At 43.4% G+C, this 19,987-nt stretch overlaps 1 protein-coding gene across 1 annotated transcript in view; it reads right to left on the bottom strand.

The window, feature by feature from the left end:
* MRPL3 (mitochondrial ribosomal protein L3) overlaps window positions 1-19,987 on the bottom strand; it is a 780,509-nt gene that overhangs the window by 728,001 nt on the left and 32,521 nt on the right.

The following is a 19,987-nucleotide window of genomic DNA, read 5'->3' on the forward strand; positions in this document are numbered from 1 at the left end:
AGGCCTGGGGAGAAATTCTCCAGACGCATGTCTTTGGAATGAAACCGAAGTAACCCAAGGAAACCCAAGTGAATGCAGGGAGGGCATTCAGACTCCGCACAGAAGGCGCCCCAACAGAGAATCGAACCAGAGAACCTCTTGCTGTGAGGCGACAATGTTAACTGCTGCACTACTGCACCACAGTGGTCCTTCTTTAAGAAAAAGTGTTAACATTATTGCCTCCATATAATATTACAGTTTTTCCCTTTTCTTTCGAGCCTGTGGTCACTACATCCATCCCTGTCCCAGAAACTGCAGGAGCTCTGCCACAAGGTCCAACTGTCAAAGGTTTTCACACAAAATATGGTTATTGTGGAATGGAAGCAAATTCAACATGAAGAGCCTAAGTTGGCCACCGTTCTTCCTCTAGATTAGTATAGTTCACTGCATATGCCAGTTACTTAGTCTCTCCAGCTTCCTGGTTTCTGCATTCAGTAAATGAAAAAAAAAAACACCTGTTCTACCTTGGGCCTCCTTGCTAACTGCCCTGTACCAACTATAAACGGACTGCTATAATAACTGACCAGATCACATTACTCAATTATGCTTCTCCTCAGCTTGTCCTCTATTCTTCTCCCCCTACTGAGCCACCTTCTCATCCCTCTGTGACTTAGTAATAGTACTCAACATCTCTCCAACTCTGTCCCAACCACCTATCTACACTTCCTCCTTTGTTTAGAAGGATAATGTGTGATATTTGTTTTTGAGTGGAAGTTCAAAATACATCACTAGCCTTAGACCTACAGCAATCTTATCCCCCTCTCAAATACTTGTGCTCAAATATAATTGCTAAGCTATCTCCTGCAGGAAGAACTCCTATTCCCTACACAACACAACCTCTGTCCCTCCACAGTACTAACGTGGCACTTCTAACTTTTATAGAAACTGTCAATAAAACTAGAGATAATAGCAAACTAGTCTCCTCTATTTCTAGACTTGTCTAAAGCCTTCAGCACATCTGCCACAGCAAACTGCTACTTCAAATGCCCTCAGTAGTTCTAACTCAACCCACCCTTCTATCATTCAAAAGCTACTTGTCCAATAGTTATCAGTCAGTAAAATTTCACTCCACCCTCTCTCCATACCTCCCAGTCACCGCTGGGGTACTACATGTCTCTATCCTTGGGCTCTTCCTCTTTATAATTTTCATCAACACCCTTTACACAGCCACACAAGAGGCCTTCGCAATACAAGAGACAGATGACACCACACTCAATGTACATCAGAAAACCTGGCACATCTCAAAAAAAAATACTCAAGATGCTTTGACAGACACTGAAACATGGCTTTGTAACTCACAACTCTTGCTAAAAAACTACCACCCCCAATCCCTCTCTTATGAAACGCAACAAAAATCACTGAAGTCACTTCTCATAGCAAATTACTAGGGATGACCGTATTCTTCTTTCGGCTGCTCCCATTAGGGGTTGCCACAACGGATCAACTATTTTCATTTCTTCCTGTCCTCTGCATCGTGCTCCATCACACCAACCACCTGCATGTCCTCTTTTACCACATCCATAAACCTTGTCTTAGGCCTTCCTCTTTTCCTGTTACCTGGCAGCTTCATCTTTAGCATCTTTTTCCCCAATATACTCTGCATCCCTCCTCAGCACATGTCCAAACCAACGCAATCTTACCTCTCCGGCTTTGTCTCCAAACCTTCCAACCTGGGCTGACCCTCTAATATACTTATTCCTAATCCTGTCCATCCTCGTCACACCCAGTGCAAATCTTAACATCTTCATCTCTGCCACGACAAGCTCTGACTTCTGCCTTTTTGTCAATGCCACTGTCTCCAACTCATATAACACAGCTGGTCTCACTACCCTCTTGTAGACCTTCCCTTTCACTCTTACTGGCACTAGTCTGTCACAAATCACTCCTGATAGTCTTCTCCAACCACTCCATCCTGCCTGTACTCTCTTCTTCACCTCTCTTCCACACTCCCCATTACTCTGAACTGTTGATCCCAAGTACTTAAACTCATCCACCTTTGCCACCTCTACTCCCTGCATCTTCACCATTCCTCTATCCTCCCTCTCATTCACACACATATATTCTCTCTTAGTCCTGCTGACCATCATTCCTCTTCTCTCTAGAGCATATCTCCACCTCTCCAGGGTCGTCTCCACCTGTTCCCTACTCTCACTACAGATCACAATGTCATCTGCAAACATCATAGTCAACGGGGACTACTGTCTGATCTCGTCTGTCAACCTGTCCATCACCATTGCAAATAAGAAAGGGCTCCAAGCTGATCCTTGATGTAATCCCACCTCCATCTTAAATGCATCCGTCACTCCAACTGCAGACCTCACCGCTGTCACACTACCCTTGTACATATCCTGCACCACTCTTACATACTTCTCTGACACTCCCGACTTCCTCATACAATACCACAACTCCTCTCTAGGCACCCTGTCATATATGCTTTCTCTTAAGTCCACAAAGACACAATGCAACTCCTTCTAACCTCCTCTGTACTTCTCCATCAACACTCTCATAGCAAACATTGCATCTGTAGTGCTCTTTCCTGGCATGAAACCATACTGTTGATCACTAATCATCACCTCCCTTCTTAACCTAGCTTCTACTACTCTTTCCCATAACTTCATGCTGTGAATGATCAATTTAATCCCTCTGTAGTTACTGCAGCTCTGTTCATCACACTTATTCTTAAAAATCGGTACCAAAACACTTTTTCTCCATTCCTCAGGCATCCTCTCACATTCCAAGATTTCATTAAACAATCTAGTTAAAAACTCACTGCCATTTCACCTAAACACCTCCATGAATGGTAGTGAATGATAATCTTAAATTCGACCTGCATATACAAAATTGCACGACAACAAAAACTCGCCAAAAACTGTTTCACCAACTTAACTAAAGCTGCATTTGCAACTACTTACCTCCTCCCCTCATTTCTTTATGACGTTCCTATTCTTACTATCCTTCAGGCAGCACAAAAAGCAAAACTTTAACAATTTTATAATAAAGTGCCTTAATTTTCAGCAACTACCCCTTTCAGAACCCAGCACTGTATAGCACTTAAAAGTCTAAAATAATCAGAAGCATCCCATCAACTAACATTTACTGAGCTTCTTACTATCTATAAAATTACTCAGCATCCATCCACTTGTCCAGAGCTAAATATCATTCTACACAACTATGTTCTCACTTGGTCATTACAATCCAATGACCAAAACCCCCTCTGTCCTCAAACCAATTAAATCTGCTGGAAATGACCTGTACTCATGCCATGTTGCTAAGGCTTGGAACTCCTTAACTGCATCCATCAGGTCAATACCTTCCCCTCCTGTCCTTTAAAACCATTCTGAAAAACACTTCCTAGCTAAAAATTGGCTCTGTTCTTGCTCAACCTCAGGATAAAATATACCCATAAATGTGAACAAGAACCTGTTCATAGCGTATACCTCCTCAATCCCTCTTCTTCACTCACTTCCTTACATTAAATTTCTCTCCCTTGACTCTAAGGATGCCATGACACTGTTTTTTTTTCTCCCACTTCATATTGTAATTCCTTGTCTGTATTATACTAACTTACCTTTAATTTACCTAAACTGGCAAAAAATGCTCTAAACATTAAATCATTGTCATAGGAGTTGTATCTATTTTAACCAAAGTTTTCCCATTACATCCAATTTGTTACAATTATTTAAACTGTAGGATATCTGTTGCATTTTAGAAAATTGTAAAATTATTGATGCAAAATATTCTGTACTACTTAGGAGCTTTTCTCCCCAGGCCACTGCTGAAAATGGGCACCTAGCCAGTTGATCTTTCCTGGTAATCAAATGCCAATAAATAAATGTTTGTCTTTTCGGCTTTTTCCCAGTAAGGGGTCGCCACAGCGGAACTCCGGTCCGCTAATGATTGGCAGTAATAAATAAATAAAATTATTTGGTAGCAAATACCATACAAGTTAAAGTATACAAGTTGCCCTTGGCTTCACAAGTTTCATCTTGACTCCTGCCTGATATCATATACGTCAATTATACGTAATGCATACAGAGGTACACAGAATAAGTGGCAGAAAAAAGTATAATGTTGATTTCTTTTCAGCAACCAAGATATAAAAGACAAATAAAGCAGAAATTAAATTCATACATCCCTTGATCTACACAAACCATCACCAATCATTTTTTTTTTCTTCTTAACACATTAACACGGTGGTTTTATATATGTATGGTTAACTATAAATGCTTATTTCCCATCATAGTGTTGTTGTCTATTTCCACTGAAAACATAAGGCAATGACTGGCTTCTGTATTTGCCAAGATTATCATTTTTCAACTACAAAGTGAAATACCTTTGCTATGCTGGCACATGGCTTTAGCTACCAGGCATGTGCCAGAATAACGGAAATGTCAATGCAATTCACCATGAAAATAAGCCACACTTAAAAAAGGCTACTTATACGACAGCAGCGCTGCAGCACCTAAGAATGGTCTCTCCCTCCTTTTTAAGATATATTCAACAAAAGCAATGGCCACAGTGCATCAATGCACTTGGGAAAGTTGGTGTCTGCACCTCAGAAACAATGCTGCGCCCCTTTTTGCAGTTACATATAACAGTAAATATTATTAGCCTTTGTTCATGAAGAGGAAGAGTACAAAGGATTACTCCACATAAAAATCACTTTAGCAAGCACATCTAGGAGAGACACACTCTCTCTGATACCTTCCGTGTAGGAGGAATAAAGACACCTTGTTGAAGTTTCAGGTACTAAATTCATTTAAGTAGGTAGATGGAGGAGTGTTCTTGTTTTAATACATTGCATTCAAGGAAAATCTGGGAGATGAAAAAAATAAAGAGCCAATCTCAAAGCTTCGACATTAGTCCCTTATTTGAATATTCCTGAAAGACCTGTGAGGATTTACCAGCTCAGCAGCCTGTGGAACCTCATTCTTAGTTAAAAGGTTTTATTTTTAATTGTTAACTTTTAACAAACATGACAATCCACCATGAGCTACCACTGTCGAATTATAACACTTTCACCTTAACTTCATCAGGTCCATCTAACTGAGTGGTTTCCACTTTGATGGGCCTGATAAATTATTAAAAGGTACATCTATTTTGGACAAATTCTGGGCAGTATTAATTCCAATTGTTAACTGTGGAACAGTTCTGATCCCACTGGACCCATTTTAGAACTCAACTTAGAAGTACTCAGTAAAAGACATGAGACATTTCGCATACAAAATAAATGTAAGACGTTTCAAGTTCCATTAAGAAAAAAAAAACATGCTAAACAGCATGGATTACTTACAAAGGACATTACTTGTGAAAGACAAGAAAAACTGTATGCTTAGGAGACTCACAACCAGAACACCTACAGCATTAATAAAGGTTGCATATAAATTGGTAAAATAGGCCATGCTAGACAAATCAACATTTCTACACATTCTTAGGATTGGGAAGCAATAGCAGCCAAATTACTGATTGTGCACGGATAGCTTTTACTTATATAGTGGTATTAACAGCTACTATTTGAAAGGGCAAAATAAACTTATAAAACAAGAGGAGTGGAGCTGGAGAAGTAGTAGTAGATCCAGATATTAAATGAAGAGAAGACATTTATTATGAGACAGAGAGAGAGTTACTGGCAGCGAAAGAAAGATTTATACAACTGTAAAGGTGTCAAAGGTGGAAATAGCTGAAGAGCTGTGAATACACCTATCTAAAAATGGTGAAACTGTGTGAAGTGGAAAGTTGAATTGAAAGCATAGAAAGCCATTCAAAATCTGCTTAACTAAATAAAGGAACAAGTCGTATCCAACTCTGCTAATATACCTAAAGAACTGCTGTGTCTGTGGAACAGAATAAAACTCATGGAAAATCTGCTGGACTGATTATCAGAAGAGGTACTGTCCATTATCACTAATGTTGCTCCAGACAGTTACCGATGGAGAAAAATGAGGAAGTTTTTGAGGGACTAGACTGAGGTGGTTATAGAGGCCTCCTGCCTTGAAAGCAAAAGCATGTTACATCAAGATGGACATGTCCTAAGAGGGAAGTATAGGACTTGCTCTGAGTGAACCTGGAAGGGATTCTCATAATTTAGGGATGGGGATAATGAAACTGTGGTTACTGATCGTTAGTTTGCTTTGTAAAGTTTTTAGAGAAGGACTGTTTGGATTACTGGAGTGGAAGTTACAGCCGTAATGTCTGCGCTGTCTGGATTATGTGGAAATTACATTTGTTGTGGCAATTAATGAAAATGCTTTAACGTCTCTATCAAGATTTTAAAGAGGAGGGATCCTAGTAGCTCTGTCCATTGTTTATTAGAAGTAATCTGGCTTCTGTAAAAGGTGTCGGCTGTGTTCTAGCCTAAGAGAAACTGTTATGAATTTGCAATTTTTTATGGGGGGGGGGTACACCCTTTACAATTAGGGAACCATATTCATGTTGGGTCATTAGAATGTCTACCTATTGCTATTCTGCTTTCTGGTGCTAAGAAATATGATTATTTCCAAGCAGACAAGAGAAATTTAAATACATCTGATTTTGTCATATCAATGTGAAGACTAAAATTTATTTTTTGAGCTAGGCAAGTACCTAGGTATTAGAAACAAGTGAAATTTTTATTGATGGTTCTTTGAATGATGTTAAACTTGTCTGTTATCTGAAATTCTTGAAAGCCTCTAATGTGTGCTAAAAGAGCAAGGCTTTTCATTTTTAGCATTTAATATGAGCCAATGTACTATAAACTTGAGTTAAAGGCCATGCATGTCTTTTTCATGTTGTGATTTGATTGTATCTATGAAAGGGTCAGAATTTGTAGAGAATAACTTCATCTGCATAAAAAGTACAGGAAGTTACAGCATAGGCATTAATGAATAAGTAAAAAGTAAACAGGAAAGAACTGATCCTTGAGTTGCAGCTTTTGACATGGTGGTCAAGAGAGAATGTGATTATCTAAACCTTACCTACAGTTGCTCAATGGAAAGATGAACCAGCCCGAGTCCATGCATTATACTACATAATTTAAAATTATCCTGCACTTTAAGCATGTCAGTTATTCTTCATAAAAAAACTCAGATCTGTATTCAATGGACATTTTCACAAATGCATTTTTTTTAGTAGTTGGTATCATAATCAACTCCTGAACTGTCTTTATATCTATCTGGTTTCTTCAAATGCCTTCCAAATCAGGAATATTGGAATATTCAATAGAAAATGTTATCTCTGGACATGAGATCTTCCTTTATAGACAGCTGTGGCTCTAGGAATTGTTGGACAGAAACTTGAGGAGCTTCTCTGCAACTCTTAGCCATCTCATTTTCACAGTTTCTATTTTTTTGGGAAAGTACTGGTTGATACAATTTTGGTTTTCTTTTCAGTAACTCTATTTACAGATTTCAAGACCTAATCAAAACATGATCAATTTTTAGGGGATACTGAGCTAATACAATATTTTAAGTTTACATCTATGCAACAAAAGTGAATATGCGATGCTTAAATACAACTACTTAATTGTCAATTAACATAAGTACAAAGAAAGAATTTGAATGTATGATCTATTAAAGTTGACTAATAGTTAAGGGTAGGTGGTCATCTCGTCTATCTACTATATATAACTACAGACATATATTATGACAATCTACTAACCTAGATAACATACTAACAGTTAAAATAAGTAGGTTAAAAAGGAATAGTAATTAGAAACAGAACAGGGTGATCAAGTTATTAGCAAGACATTAACAGATGCCTGGTCTGAACCCAGAATAGTATACTAGTCTAAACAAGAATAAGTAAATGCCCCATCAGGCACGGGGCTGAAATAATCCCATATATGTTTATAGTGAGACCATATAGAGAGGAAAGTTGGCTCGGTACTTCTCCTTTTAGCTATTGCGAGTCAGCCCTATGAGCATTGGAGCATTGGCATCTTGGAGCATTTGTCAACATTCGCTAGACAGTAGAGGTACTGGGCCCCTCCCTTGCAGAGTAATGGCTCTCTTTGCCACTAATAGCATGATGTTAAAAATTCCTGCCCCTTGAAATTTGAAAGAGAGCCCATAAATCACCATATCTTTTTTGTCCATCTACTCTATGTGGCATATCTTGCCAGCTTGGTCTCAAAAATCCCCTCAGAATTTCTGAAGTGCACTACATCCCCCATATATGTTCCAGTGACAGAAAAATGTGTGTCCAGGTATCGCCAACAATGGGCATTTTTTTTCACCAGTAAAGGCCTCTATAAGGTTGGAAACCACAAACAACTTGTGAAAGCATTACCAAGCAAAAAAAAGTCTTCACCTTACAGATGAGGCAGTTATTAATAGTAATAACTTCAGCTTTAGACTGCAAATGTTCCCATAATTTCTGTTCTATTACAAAATCTCTAGCGTATAATTATGGTGGTGTCCTTGAGCTTCAATCATAACAGTATTTCTGTCTCCACTGATTTATCTCCAACATTTCCCTTACCATGTAAGAATTTTCAGGTACCAGTATCGGTTGCATAGCTGAGGTAGGTAATTTGCTTTTCAAAATACCCATTAACAACTGAACTGGTGAAAAATGAAGTCTGCAGTAGGACACACCCACACTGCAAGATGACAATGCTTTTAAGCCACTGGTCTTTCTCACAAGATTCTCTAATTTCTAGATGGTTTTCATTAATTGATCATTAGACTAAGGAAAGTGTATCACATATATAACCATATGAGACTATATAAGAGATTACTTAATTGCTGTGTCTATAGGTCAAGTTACCCATTTCCATGCCACCTTCTTCAACACATCAGTTCAGTAAAAGTCCTTGCTGAATTGCACATTATGTCTTATGCATCTTCACATGTACTGTTACATTTATGTATACTGTAAGGGTACATATGCAGCATGCTCTCAAAACTAAACATACTTTGGTACAAGCTGTTAAAGCTTGTTGTATAATGAAGTTTGGCCCATTTGTCATTTCAGAACTTCTCTTCTGGATGCTTCTACTGAATCACAACCTCACCCAGAAAAGTATGGTTGTGTAAGTTACACTTGCCCACAACAGTAGAAGTGATGCTGTCCTAATGTTCATCCTTCATCTGTGCTGCAGTAGCCTTTAGGCTATGTGTGTCATTTCTATAACCAGGAATTTATTAAAGCTCTGGTCTCCACACATCTTCACTCTCACTGTTGACTGGTTAGACTCAAGGCAGGAAATCAGCAGTAAGACTGAAGATTTCTGAGTCCTTTCCTGCCCGTATGTAATGAGTGAAGGGTCTAACAATGCTGAACCAATAAAAAAACATGAAATAGAAATACACACAAAAAAACTGCTTTATATCCCCACAACAACTAAATACAATAGAAAGGGGGATGCCAGGTGAATTTGGCTTATCCAGCGTGTACTGTTATGGGTAAGAGCAACTTAAACAATTGTACAATGTTCAACATTCCCACTGCTGCAGTAACAATTACGGCATATAGGTCGATACCAAAGCCTATCCAACCTGGGAAAAGAAAGGATATGAATCCAGGAGCCTCTGGAGAATAAGAGCTAGCTTTGCAAGGACCAATCAGAGAATAGGAATACAGTTTGTAATATTTTGTGAACATGTACGGAGGACCATGTAGCTGCCTCTAGAATGCTTCTAGATTCCACCCACTTTCAGTATGACACTGAAGACAACAATGCTAGAGTAGACTGCACCTGGATACTGCCTGGAATTGTTCTGCCATAGTGGGAATAAGAAAACACAATAACTGAGGACAAAAAAGAAGTTATGTACTCACCATAACATTCCATCCGAGTAGTTCTACTTCATTTGTCTTCAACCTGTGGGATACCAGATCCGTATCGGATCCAAGCCGGCAACCTTACAAGCATCTGTTCCAAGCTCCTCCACTTACTCATAATACACCTCCACTACCATCCAACCCCAAGGTCGAGTTTCCTGAATCTTATGCTGATAACCCGATTGAAAAAATACTTGTGACCTATAACTGCAGCCCATAGGCTGTTCATATGCGAAGGTCCGGGGGAAGGAGGGAGGGATGGTTGAAGACAAATGAAGTAGAACTACTCAGATGGAACATTATGGGGAGTACATAACTTCTTTATCTGAAGTAGTTTACTTCATTTGGTCTTCAACTTGTGAGATAGACTCCCCAGCTACTAAACTCCTGGATGGCCCTCATGGAAGGATATTCCGGTGCACCGCAGAACCAAAGGACGCTCTCCTTCTGGAAGTCCAATCCAATTTGTAATGAGAAATAAATTTATGAGATGAGGACCAAGTAGCTGCAGAACAAATATCATCCAAAGAGACTCTAGACCAAAAAGCCTCAAATGTAGCCATGGATCTAGTGGAATGAGCTCTCACCTGACCCGGAGGAGACATGCTTCTGTCCTTATAGACCTGAAGGATGCATGAAGAAATCCATCTAACAATAGTGACCTTGGAGATTGTATCCTTCTAACAATTGATCAGATTTACAGAAATTTTTTGTCCTGTTTAAATAGAATCGTAACCGTCTATGAACATCCAGCAGGTGGAGTTTGTATTCCATCTTGTTAGCAAAATTAGGAAAGAAAAAGTACAGTTTTGTACCTACCATAACTGTAGATGTCCGATAGGAATGCAACTGCAGTCCTGACATATGGGTTGTCCTGCCTCAGGCAGCCCTTCGGTCGGCCGGATTCCATAGTCTGGGTCCGGCGTCGGCTGATGTCGCCCTTTCCCCGACGTCAGAGCGCCTGGGGTATAAAAGTGTCAGCTGACGCCATCTTCTTCAGTGTTTCTTGCCCCAGATGCCAGGTGCCCTCTAAGGAAGGCTAAATTTTGAAAATAGAGAAAAAATTCCAGACAAGTACAACAACATAAAAACAAATACACCATAAAAGATTACCCCAGGTAGCTAAAATGAGGGGTAGAAACCCTAAAGAGTACCACAGATGGGTAGGAGGGAGGGAAAACCTGACTGCAGTTGCATACCTATCGGACATCTACATTTATGGTAGGTACAAAACTGTACTATGTCCTTCAAGGATGCAACTGCAGTCCTGACATATGGGTTGAATACCATAGCCAACCTGGGAGTGGTAGGCACTAAGACAAAGATGGTGTAGCTACAATGGCCTGCAGGACTGCAGAAGCAAACCCTGCTCTGGATCTGGAATATAAAGGCAGGTTGTAATGTTTGGAAAATGTATGCACGGAGCTCCATGTAGCAGCTTCTAAAATGTCCTTTGTTGCCACTCCTCTTAAAAAGGCTGTGGAGGTGGTTGTAGCTCTGGTGGAATGTGGCCTGAAATCAGCTGGCACAGTTTTCCCATGAAAAGAGTAGCAGAATCGAATGCAATTTCCAATCCATTTAGAAATTGTCTGTTTGGAAATTGCTTTTCCCTGCAATCCAGCAGCGCAAGCAACAAAAAGCTGGTCAGATTTTCTGAAAGACTTAGTTCTGTCCAAGTAGTAGCGCAACTGTCTGTGTATGTCCAAGGTGTGCAGAAGTCTCTCTCCTTTATTTTGAGGATTGGGAAAGAAGGTAGGCAGGTGAATAGCTTGATTCAGGGACACCCTGGATACCACCTTTGGCATGAATGACGGATTGGTTCTCAAAGAAACACTGTCCTGATGAAAAATGAGAAATGGTTGTATTGCCATAAGGGCCTGTAGCTCAGAGACTCTTCTTGCTGAGGTTACTGCAAGAAGGAAAGCTGTCTTCCAAGACAGAAATTTCAACTCTGAAGATGCTGCTGGTTCAAAGGGAGGAAAAGTTAATTTTTCCAGCATGAAGTTGAGGTCCAATGCAGGCACTGGTGGTTTCCTTGGAGGGTTGATGTTCTTTATACCTCTTAGAAACTGTCTTAGCAATGGGTGAGAAAATACAGGCGGATCAGTGTTATATTTGGCAGATATTGCTGAAGCATGTATTTTTATGGAAGAATATGAAAAGCCATTGTGGAGCATTTCAGCCAAATATTCTAGGATCTGTGGGATGCTCATCACTGACGGGTCTTGACCCTTTTTGCTGTTCCAGATAAGAAATATCTTCCATTTTGCTGAGTATGTTTTTCTAGTGGAAGGTCTGCGCGCCTCCAGGATGATATCTTTTACCCTTTTGGAAAGAGTATCCTGAGGAATAGTCATGGAATCTTCCAAGCTGTCAGCTTCAATGTTTTAAGCTGGGGTGTATTGTCCTCTAGTTGTGCTGTGTCAGAAGAAGTGGCCTTTGAGGAAGGAGCCATGGATTGGTGTGTGTCAAGCTTCGTAGCAGTGGGTACCAGTGTTGTCTTGGCCAGTCTGGAGCTGTCAGTATGACTTTCGGTTGCTCTGTCTTGATCTTTAGTAACACCTTGGTCATCAAAGGAAGAGGTGGGAAGGCATATAGTGTTAGAGAGTTCCAACTGAAGGAGAGAGCGTCCACCTTCCATGCTTGAGGATGGTATGTCCTTGTGCAAAACTTTTTCAGATGGTGATTGAGGTGGGAGGCAAAAGATCTATGTCCGCCTTCCCATGCTTGAGTTATTTGTAATAAAATGTCTGGATGCAACATCCATTCGTGTGGATCCATGATGTTTCTGCTTAGGCTGTCCGCCAGAACATTGTCCTTCCCTGGTACAAACTGGGATTGTAGCTCTATTTTCAATTGTAGGGAAATATCCCAGAGATTCATTGCCAGTCTGCAAAGAGGGTAGGAATGGGTACCTCCTTGCTTGTTTATGTACCACATAACTGTGGTATTGTCTGTCTTTATTAGTAGATGGCCCTGATGCATGAACTTTTCGAAGGCCTTGAATGCATGTATCACTGCCAGCATTTCTTTTTGGTTGATGTGCAGGTGCTTTTCTTTTTGTGTCCATTGTCCTTGAATGCATCTGCCCTCCATGTGCGCCCCCCATCCATGGTCTGAGGCGTCTGTTGTTATGGTTTGACTTGTATGCGGATTGCTGAAAGGCAGACCTTTGTTTATCTGGCTTGCTTGAGCCCACCACAGAAATTCCTTTTGAAGGCATGGAATGAGTGGGATTACTGCTTCCAGGCTGTGGCTGTGTTGAGACCATAGACTTTTTAGATACCATTTTCCTCATATGCAGCCTTGCGTGAGGAATCAGAAGAATGCAAGATGCCATGAAACCCAGGGCCTGCAGGATTTTCCTTGCAGTCATCTGGGTGTGTGTTGCTAATTTTCTGAAGTATTCTGGTAATTGTTTTGTTTTTGTGGCACCCAGGAAAGGTATTTGTTGGGATGGTACGAGACTTGATTTCTGAATATTGACTGTGTATCCCAAGGCCTGCAGTAGGTGAATGACATAGCCCAAGTTTTTGAACAAGGCTTGTTGGCTGTCCGCTTGTATAAGGCAGTCGTCCAGGTAAGGGTATATTTGTATCCCCTGAAGTCTGCAATGTGCAATTACTGATGCCAGGCATTTCGTGAACACCCTGGGAGCAGTAGATAAGCCAAAGGGCAATGTTGAGAATTGATAATGCTCTGAGCCTGCAAGAAATCTGAGGTATCTTCTGCAACTTTGTCTGATTGGGACATGCAGGTATGCCTCCTTGAGGTCCAGAGTTACCAGCCAAGACCCCTTGCCCAGCATGGGAAGGAGTTGCTGTAAAGTCAGCATTTTGAATTTTGGCACAATAAGGTAAGTATTCAGTGCGGACAAGTCCAGAATGGGTCTCCATTGGTTTTCTTTTCTTGGAACAAGGAACAGTCTTGAATAAAATCCTTGGCCTTGTTCTGCAAAAGGAACCTTCTCTATTGCTCTTATTTGAAGTAGGTTTGTTATTTGTTTGAGTGCCTCTGCCCTTTGATTTGGTGGCAGGTTTGGCCTGCCATGACTTGTTGGTAGTGTATGAAAATGGAATCTGTATCCTTTGTCTATTATGTCCAGTATCCATTTGTCCTTTGTAATATTGTGCCAATTTTGTGAGAATAAAGATAACTTTCCGCCCAAAGGTGCTTCTAATTGAGCCCTGGATGGCGGAGTCAAAGTCAAGTCATTGAGATTGTCCCTGCGGAGCAGTGGAAGGTCCTGCCCCACCTCTCTGGTTCGGAGGCTGCCATTGATGTCCTCTGTAGGAGCCTCGAGTTTGCCCTCTACCTCTGCCATGTCTGTTTTTGCCTCTTTGAAATTTGTCTGTGTCTGGAAAGGACCAATGCTTAGAAGGCCAATTCCAGCTGAATCTTGGAGGCTGTACCTGGAGGAAATCTTTGACTGTTTGTACTGATTTTGTCTTTTCCTCTATTTTCTTTAAAACCTCTTGTGCAGTAGCACCAAATAGCTTATGTTTCTCTAGTGGTGCGTCCAAAAGCTTAATTTTCACATGGTCTGGCAATGTTTGCTCCTTTAACCAAGCATGTCTGCGTATGACCGCACCTGTCATTGCTGCTCTACATGAAGCTTCCAATGCATCATATCCACACTGAAGGAAATGGTTGCTAACCTGCTGAGTATTGTGAACCAATTCCTGTAACCCCTTTCTATCTAATGGTTCAGGGGAAGCCAATTTCTTTTGCAAATCATCCAACATGTATTCCTGATACTGAATCATATGAAGTGTTCCCTCATGGAATGAAGCGTTTCCCCAAAGGAAAACTTCTCAGGAGGAGAAGCAGAGGGAATGGATTCCTCCGCATCAGAATCCTCGTAATCCGGGAAGGCCTCCTCCTGGTAGTCTGAATGTGCAGAATCACCTGAGGCCTCATCGGAGGACTGGGATCTACCTGCTCAACCCTAGGCCTCTTGACAGAAGGCGGCTGAGAGCCTCTATCTGGATGTGGCTGAGAACCCCTAATTAAAGAAATAAGGTCCTCGGCTAAACTTAAAATTTGAGAACCAGAAGTGGATCCCAGAGAAACAGATCTTGGAGGGAGAGACTTAGCCTGTTTGGCAGCCTTAGCACGTGTGTAGGCCTTAATGGACATAGACACTGGAGGCCTGGCAGCCCCACGTGTTGGAGTAGTCTTATCCACTGAAATGGTGTCAGAAATATCCTGGGCTTCGGTCTCAGAGGGGAGAACAGAAACCGGCACCGAGCTGGCCTCCGGTACCGAAGTAACCGGTGGGGCGGTGTCGTTAGTCTGTAGCGGTTGTGAAACCGGCTCAGAAGAGACCGAGACACTCGCGGTAGGCTTAAGCGTGGTGTCGGCCGAGACCACGGGTGTCGGTCCTTATCCTTCCGTTTTTTAGGTAAATGTGCTGTCGGAAGCTCCGACGGCATGATATAACAGAAATCTTTCCCAAAATAATCCTGTGCAATCTCTGACCGAAGTCTAAGAGTGCGTCTATTGAAAGAAGCACAAGCTGTACAGGCCGAGACGTTGTGTTCTGGGCCTAGGCAGGGTAAGCAGTAAGAGTGGAAATCCTTATGAGGTATTTGTTTCCCACAAGTTAAGCAATTATTAACTTTTTCAGTTTTATCTGACATCGGCTGAGGCAAGAAAAGGTCCCCAATGAGGTACTTAGCTTTTTTGAAGACTTCAGTAGCTGAAAACACAGGAGCTGGCCGACCGGCACTTGCGTACTGCTTCTGCTTCGGGCGCCGCATGGCAAGAAAGACTGGCGAAGATGGCGTCGGCTGACGCTTTTATACCCCAGGCGCTCTGACGTCGGGGAAAGGGCGACATCAGCCGACGCCGGACCCAGACTTTGGAATCCGGCCGACCAAAGGGCTGCCTGAGGCAGGACAACCCATATGTCAGGACTGCAGTTGCATCCTTGAAGGACATCAGGTGAATTAATGGTCTGATTGATATTAACTAGTGATGCCACCTTAAGGAGAAAGGGTTTCTATCTTTGTGAAAAATCTTATAAGGAACTTTGCAGTTCTGAAACCCTTTTGGCAGAGGTAATAGCCACCAGAAATACTCTTTTCCAAGATAAATATTTTACATTTGTGGTTGCAGCAGGTTCAAAAGGCGGATTGACCAGAGCTTGAAGAACCACAGTAAGGTCCCATGGGGGAACAGGATCCTTGACCGGGGGCGTAACAGAAAAGTGCCTTTAATAAAGGCTTTACACAGCCTGGAGGAAGTTAGAGAGGCAGAATTCTCACCCACATGAAAATGAGAAATGACAGCCAACTGAACTTTGACAGTAAAAGAACTAGCTCCGTGTTGAAAAATATCAGTTAGAAAATCAAGAATGGCAGAAACAGGAGCTGTTAAGGGGTCTAAACTCCTTTGAGAGGCCCAAAGGGAAAAAGTTTCCATTTGCTGCGATAAACCTTCTTGGTAGAAGACTTATGAGCAGCCACCAAAATAGACCTAACTGAGGAAGATAATCCTGGAGACCTAGCAATCACGGAAACAGGAGTAGCCAAGCTGTGAGCTTCAAACTGTCCAGATTTGGATGAGGAACCCCCAAAGGGTGTGAAATCAGATCCTGAATGGGATCCAAGGCGGAGCCAGAAGGTGAGATCAAAGGAAGGGAAACCATACCTGGCAAGACCAAAACAGGGCAATGAGGATCACTTTGCTCCTCAGTTGACGAGCTTTCTGTAGAAACCTCGGAATAAGAGGTACTGGAGGGTAAGCATACAGAAGACCGGGAGGACAAGCATGAACTAGAGCATCTCTAGGGGAATCCCCCGGTAGGGGTTTCAGACCGAAAAACTCGCTGCACTTCGCATTGGAAGGAGATGCAAAGAAACTGCAGCAAGGCTGACCCCACTCAAGGAAACTGGTAATGATTGACTCCTAGCCGGAAGCAGACGAACCTCCTGTAGCTTCTGTGCAATTTTATGTGATCCAGTCACTCTCTTGCAGATACTGCATGATGGACTGTAGTTTGACCATCTGGAACTTCTCTTTGGCAACTGACAGGTTCAGGGCACATAGGTCCAGAATGGGCCTTGAATCCCCCATTTTCTTTGGCACCAAAAAAAACCTGTAGTAGAAGCCCGATCCGAACTGATCTGGGGGGAGGGTATCGATGACTCATTTTTGCAGCAGCTTGGAAATTTCCTGTACTGCCACCTCCCTTTGCATGGGTGGCACGTACGGGAGGTGTTTGGGAGATTTGGGGGGACCCACAAAGGGGATAGAGTATTCTCTGGATATGATCTGAAGCACCCAGCGGTCTGATGTTATGGACTCCCATGCCACCAGGTGCAAGGACAATCTTCCCCCAACTGCCTCCAGAGTAGAGCAGTCGGGCCACCCCTCAGGGCTGTTGTCCGGGTCTGTCCCGAGAAAAGTTCTGGAGACCCAAAATTCCAAGGCCCCCCTCTGCTTCTGGGCCGACATCCATTCTGTCCACCTCTGCCTCTGGGGGAAGAAGAGCCCCAAGTGTCCCGGGAATACTGTGATTTCCGGAATCACATCTTATTTTGCCCTCTCTGGATCTGGGAAAAGGACCTTTGAGGGATCGAGAAGTGGATCCCGACAGCAAACAGTGTCTTCCCATCCTTCTCACTCTGGATTAAAGTCTCTTTGACGGTCTTACCAAAAAGAGTACAGCCATCATAAGGGGCATTGGCAAAAAACTCCTTGAAAGGTTCCGTGAATTGACATAGTCTGAGCCAGACGTTGCGCCTCATGGACACGCCGGACCCAGTCTCCCCTGCCGCTGCTTCAGTAGCATGTGAAAGGACTCACACAGACATGTTGGAGACTGCTTTTAAAGTGGCCATCCTCGCGGAGAACGAGTCCCTGTCCTCCTGCGACATGGACATAGGGGGAGACTCCGACAGCTCCTTGACCAGGTCGCGTTGGAGTCTCGTGACATTGGTCATGTAGTTCAGCACCCTAATGGAGAAGGTAGCTGAAGCGCAAACCTGCTTCCCTAAGCGGTCCATCATCCGTGACTCTCGGTCAGGAGGATGAACTGAGGAACTCTCCTGGGCTAGTTCCTTTGTGGCCGCTGCTACCACCATGGCGTCTACAGGGGAGCCCTTGTTCCATGCTAGCCTATCCACAGGACTCAATCTTGTCAGGCCTTTTGGGAATTTGGTTCCATGGTGTCCGGCTCCTTCCATGCCCGTGAGGTGACCAGGTCCACCAAGGGATCTAGAGGGGACACCCAGGAGGTAGATGGGCCCATGCCAAAAGCCTCCGGAACATGGACTGTTCAGAAGAAGGTTTGGGGGCAGACCAACCTCTCCGTTGGGCGAAGGATTTCCATGATGTCCCCAAAGGAGACATCCTCGGGAAGTGACTGGGGGGAACCTTCCCCATCATCCAAGTCCGTATCCTCGGTCAGGGACTCGGGGGAGTCCAAGTGCCTCCTCTTGCATGTATGCTTGCGAGGCACATCCCTGGTGGGGCTCTCCGGGGGGAAATCGGAAGCCAATTTTTCCTCAGGGGGAACTGTCTGGGGCTCTTCAAGCATGGGCTGTCCCTCTGGTAAAATGATAGGAATCATAGAAAGAGCCAAGGGGATCAGGGCGGAGTGCGAGGGGACAGTCGGGGGTCTCGATCCAGCGGAGAGAACCTTTTCTACCACAAACACTGAGGGGGAGCGAACCTCCTGTGGAACCAATAAGGAAGCTGGTCTCCCCCCGGGTCCGACAAGAGAATCTGAGCTGGGCCAGAAGTGGACGGGGCTCCAAGGGAAGGAACTTGGCCTGACAAAGGTGGAGCCAATGAAAAAAGTTCCACTCCCTCGGATCCAACACCCAAGCTCCGGCTCTGAAAGCGGCTCGGATCCGAAGAGCTCCAGGCAGCTGTTGGCATCGAGGAAACAGGTACCGTCGGCACTGACCCCCTGACTAAAGCCATCCTCAGATCAGAGTACTCTGAACCCGGTGGACGGATCGGCGAAGGAGAAATTTGGTTGAAAAAAGGAAGCCAGTTTCCCCCTCCTGAGGGAGAGGGGGCTGGCAAGACATCCATCTGGATCAGAGTACGAATGAACCTCTTCATCATTTTATCCATGTTGACTTCAGATAAAGACCGGGTGGACCTCGACAAGCCATGGACTCTGAACTTGTGGGTCTGGGCACCGAGGCCCTAGAAGTAAAGCACGTCTCCTCTGGCTCCGGGGAAAACCTTGGAGATCGGAGTCGAGGGGTCACGGATTCCAGGAGTCTTAACCGGTGAAGGGAGGTCTGGAGACATCTTGCGTTTTTCAGTCCTTGGTCTTGGCTCTCTCTCCTTCTCCCTGCCCCTTTTCTGCTCCACTTCCACAGGCTGTGACATGGGAGGCTGAGTCCAAGCCTGGGAGGGATGAGAAGCAAGGGCAAGAGAAGGAGAGGCGACCACAGCAGCCACTGTGACCGAAGCCAAAGACGAGCCAACTGCCTCAGAAGAGGAAAGAAGGCCTTTCAGGGCCAACTTCGCCTTCCTGTCCTTAATGGTGTGCGGGTTAAAACCCACGTATATAGAGCAGTCTGTACTAAGGTGGGCCATGCCCAAAACACATTACACAAAGAGTGTGGCCATCCGCACGGGACAACTTATGGCCACACTCAAGCCCATATTTCAACCATCACAACAGTGGAAAAAACAACAAGAAAAGAAGTAGTACTTTTTCTCACTGAACACACCACTCGCCACACTCACACAGAGAAGTGGGAGGGAAAGCAACACACTGATAAACTACTAAAACTAAGCTAAACAACTCGATATCTCAAAGCACCAAGCGAGGGAAGGAGAAGGGGGAGCCTACACTATCACTAACCTAACTATAGTAAAGGAGAAAAAGACTTTCTAAAGACTTTAAACACACTTACTACCCAGAGCTCTGGAGATCACGATGCTTCAGCTAGCCGCGGCAAACAAGATCTGGGGGTTGGAAGGTAGTAGAGGTGTATTATGGGTAAGGGGAGGAGCTTGGAGCAGATGCTAGTAAGGTTGCCGGCTCAGATCTGATACGGATCCGGTATCCCACAGGTTGAAGAGCAAATTAAGTAGTTTCAGATCACAGGATTTCCCTTTTTTGTCCCTTGATAAGAAATGAATAGCTGATCATCTTTTTAAAAGGACTTACTTCTATGAAGATAATACCTGTGCTGCCTAGGAACATCCAGAG

This window comes from Protopterus annectens, chromosome 3.part1 (assembly GCF_019279795.1).
Source record: "Protopterus annectens isolate FY-2018-M chromosome 3.part1, PAN1.0, whole genome shotgun sequence".
Lineage (NCBI taxonomy): Eukaryota > Metazoa > Chordata > Ceratodontiformes > Protopteridae > Protopterus > Protopterus annectens.